At 36.8% G+C, this 4,413-nt stretch overlaps 1 pseudogene; it reads left to right on the top strand.

Moving 5' to 3' along the window:
• The first annotated feature begins 2,165 nt into the window (after window positions 1-2,165).
• Window positions 2,166-2,954, top strand: LOC132674833 (double homeobox protein A-like; annotated as a pseudogene).
• The last annotated feature ends 1,459 nt before the right edge of the window (window positions 2,955-4,413 follow it).

The raw sequence follows: 4,413 nt of genomic DNA, 5'->3' as shown, positions 1-4,413 counted from the left end.
AGTTCTCCTATATTGTGATACTGGGAGACTCTTGAAATTTGTCAAGGTTTCATGTAAACATCCTGCATCCTCATTACACCTTAGAGTGTTTGGTCTGGCAGTGACTGATGGACAAGCATGCCACTGAATCTCCTTGTGAGCTTTGGCAAAATGAGCTGGGAGGCTGATGGCTCTTTTCAGTGGACTAGGACATGGTACCAGTCACCTTCAGGTGAAAAACCCATTTCTTTGGAAATGCTAGAGAAATCACAGACTCACAAAAGTGAGTAAATACTTTGGGACTGCTGCCTACCCCTACCCCTACCCCACCCACACACAACATAGGCAGCAGTGAGGCTCCTATGACATGAAGACATAAAGAAGAATGTTCTTGTTACACCCAATCCATTAAACAAATAATGTTCTTATACAGCACACATTTCCATTTGTTTGGAGTGGCTTATATGCATTGTTTATACAGTCTAGCACTCTCTCAAAGTCACCCTGAGCTCTGTGCTTCTAATACTATTCATTAACTTGCCCAATATTGTCAGACCAACAAAAAATCAGAAGTTATCATCCTATGCTCTTGATAACCTTTTATCATGGTCTTCCAGGTTGATTTAGTAGATCTAAAGTGACTACCCTTTTCCAAAGAATAATTCTGGAACATTCATCATTTTCACGCTAATTTAATATTTCACTTTTATTATATATTAGTGATTGGAAGAGGTGATGAAGAGTAGTATTATAGCTGAGAAAAATCACAACCAACAGAAAGGGGGAACTACCCCCCAAAGTTCTTCCCAACGGAGGAAGCTATCTTTATTTGTATAAATAATGAAATTACTCTCTTCCTATCCAAAATCTTATCTTGTGGCTTTCATGAATGGAATTGGAAATGAAGAAACTAGCAGTACACATTGTTAGTAATTTTTATGAAGGTATATGTGTGTGTGTATTTGGTGAGGAGGTGCAAAGTGGGAAACACATTGATAGAGTGAATATGTCATGACACTGATTGGTCAACACAACAAGACTAAAAAAAATTGCATTTACCTTATTTCTGTTGCAATTATTTTCACCAGAACAGTCACTGAAATAGTAGAGACAATCATCTAAGGACTTGCCTCCACTTTAACTCTAGTTTGTCTTTCTGCTAGAAGTCTCCAGCAGAAGCCTCCTAGCTGACAAATTACAATTCATGTTACAGAGTTCATGTCCAGAGTTATCCTTGTTATACCTGACTCAAAAATCAACCTGCCATCTATGACATAATAAAAATTAAATGTCTCTTAATCACAGCACTAACTAGCAAGATGCAGACATAATTATATATTGGAATTGTCTAGGCTCTGCTAATTCTAATATTGAGATATTTCAAAAGAAAAAACAATGTCACGTTATATCTCCAATTCATTAATAGGCATGTTTTTTAACCCACTATTCTTCACGCTGTGTTAACATGTGACAGGGGTCAAGATTACATTAAATTATAGAAAAATTACTATAATTAACAGTGCCATTCGACAGCTTTATAGGTAACTGCTGTTCTTTAATTTGCTCTGAACAAGTTCTATTTTTCACTCTACTTCAGTGCTTTTTTACTCAAAATTTTTGGAACTACAAAACATAATTTTTCCCAAAATAAAAATAAATATAATAAAATATAATATGGTTCCATTTAGTTTCTTTTTCAGACTGCATTATCTTGTTACAGTAATAATAATAGAAGAGAAAGATTATGAACAATGGATAAAAAATTTCCTTGATTGTAAACAGAGAAAATTATTTGTTTGTTTATTTTCTCCCCTTGCTCAAAGCTTATTCTCCACTTACATGACTTTTGGCCACCATTTAACTTCCTGATTTCAGAAGCAGATCTAATGGAGAATTTTGTTTTGTCATTGGACACAAATCAAAAGCTCTTTATCACTAAAACCCCCAAATGTTCATGACTTAAGCCTCCCATACCCTTCTTCCCTCTCTCCCTTCTTCCTTCCTTCCTTCCTTCCTTCCTTCCTTCCTTCCTTCCTTCCTTCCTTCCTCTCTTTCTGTCTCTTTGTCTTTCTTTTTTCTTCTACTTTCTCTTTGGAGAGATATACTTTGCCCCCATCTAATGTGTATGACAATAATTCCATGACCAAAGAGAAAATTATTTAAAAGAACCAGAACTCTCTTCCAACATGGCTCAAGATAACTCTCCAAACAAGACCATAGCAATGAATCATAGACACAGCCACACCAAATTCACAGAAGATCAATTGAAAATTGATCAAAGCATTTGACCTCATCAAAGCATTTGACCAAAATCTTTACCCAGGTTATGCTATCAAACAAAAACTTGCTTAGAAGTCAACACTGAAGAGTCTAAAATCCAGATTTGGTTTCGGAATTGAAGAGCTAGGTATCAGGGCCAGAAAAAATCAGAACCCGATAAGGAGTTAGAATTAAGCCAAGACCAAGATCATCCTGAAAAGGACATTCAAAGTAGAGAAGACAGATGGTGCCGTACCTGCTATAGAAACCAATTAACTCGAAATTCAACCTTGAAAAGTTAAACCATTACATTGATTAACATACTTGCTTAGCTGGCTTTATGCATGTAGACTTTAGCAACTGTCCTAATAAAAAGAAGCTTCATTCTGGAGTTGGGGCTTCATTCTGACTCGAGTATGAGGACCTTCACTTAACTGCATTTTGTTTGCAGACTCATCTTTTGCGACTCCAACTCTGGCCATATACTCTGCAACAGTACCAGCTATACTTCCACACAATTACACAACCTCATTGAAGCATTTATGAACAACCCATATGCTGGCATCGATTCCAGAGAGCAACTGCTAAGGAAATTGGCATTCCTGAATCAAGAGTCCAAATTTGTTTTCAAAATCAGAGATCCAGATTCCATGTCCAGAGAAAAAGAGAACCTGATGATGAAGACTTAGAACAAAGACCAGGAACAGGATCTCTGAGATGAGAGAGTTCAAGGCATAGAAGCTACAGAAAATGGCACCAATATTATTATTGGTTGTCTTATTTCTCCAGAGCCAGAGCAAGACGGACAGACAGTGACATGCAATGTTTTGATATCTTCGGCCTCGACTCTAAATCTCTCTCACTCATCTTGGAAACATGTTTTTCTGAACACATCTTCAGATTTTCCAGAGATGAGCCTACTGGAGACACTAAACAGGACTTCAGAAGGCAGAGACAGGAACATGGTGCCAGACAGCCCGATGGACTGATCCTGGACCGAGAGTTCAGCAGATCTCAAGGACAATGAAATTAAACAATATCATTTTTCAGTCATCATAGTAATTGTGATTAAAAAAGGAAAGATTTTATTTTTAAGTAATCTCTAATACCCTATGTGGGCCTTGAACTCACAACCCCAAGATCAAGAATTGCACGCTTCACTGAGCCAGTCAGGCACCCCAACTGTGCTTTTTAATAAGAAACATTGACTTGGTCTTCATCCCAGTTTTCAAGCACAGAGCTTCTAAACTTTGGAGTTTCCTATGATGAGAGAAATTAGACGATTGGCACTTTCAGTCCTTCCTCCTGGACCTTCAGGAAGGAGGGAGGGGCTGAAGGTTGAATCAGTTGCTAATGGCCAATGATGTATTTATTTTTTTTTATTGTCATTCTAGTATAGTTAATAAACAGTGTTATGTTAGTTTCAGGTGTACGATACAGTGATTCAATAATTCTGTATATTATTCAGTGCTTATCATGATAAGTGTGCTGTTAATCCCCATCACCTATTTCACCCAACCCCCAACAGCCTCCCCTCTGGTAGCCATCAGTTTGTTCCCTATAGTTAAGAGTCTGGTTTTTGGTTTGTCTCTTTATTCCTTTGTTCACTTGTTTTGTTTCTTAAATTCCACATGAAAGTGAAATTATATGGTATTTGTCTTTCTCTGACTGATTTATTTTAACATGTGATTTTTTTAACTTATTTTTTTTAGTAGTCTCTACCCCCACCGTGGGGCTTGAACTCACGACTCCAAGATCAAGAGTTGCATGCTCTACTGACTGAGCCAGCCAGGCATCCCTTGATTTATTTTACTTAGCACTATACTTTCTACATTCATCATGTCATTACAAATGGCAAGATTCCATTCTTTTTTATGGCTGAATAATATTCCATTATATGCATATACCACATTTGGTTTAACCATTGATCCATGGATGGACACTTAGGTTGTTTCCATCTTTGGGCTCTTGTGAAAAATTACACGATAAACATGGGTTTACAAATACATATTTAAAATCTCTGTTTTCGATTCTTTGGGTTATATATCCAGAAGTGAATTGCTGGACCATATGATAAAGGATTTGTAACAGACATTATGAAGCAGGTATTTTAAAAAGTAAACACTGTGACCAAATACAGATTTCTATAAGGAGTATGGTAATTTCAAATATTTT

This window comes from Panthera onca, chromosome B4 (genome assembly GCF_046562875.1).
Source record: "Panthera onca isolate mPanOnc1 chromosome B4, mPanOnc1 haplotype 2, whole genome shotgun sequence".
Lineage (NCBI taxonomy): Eukaryota > Metazoa > Chordata > Mammalia > Carnivora > Felidae > Panthera > Panthera onca.
Note: the sequence above shows the minus strand (reverse complement) of the source record. Positions and strands in the feature narration are given on the sequence as shown.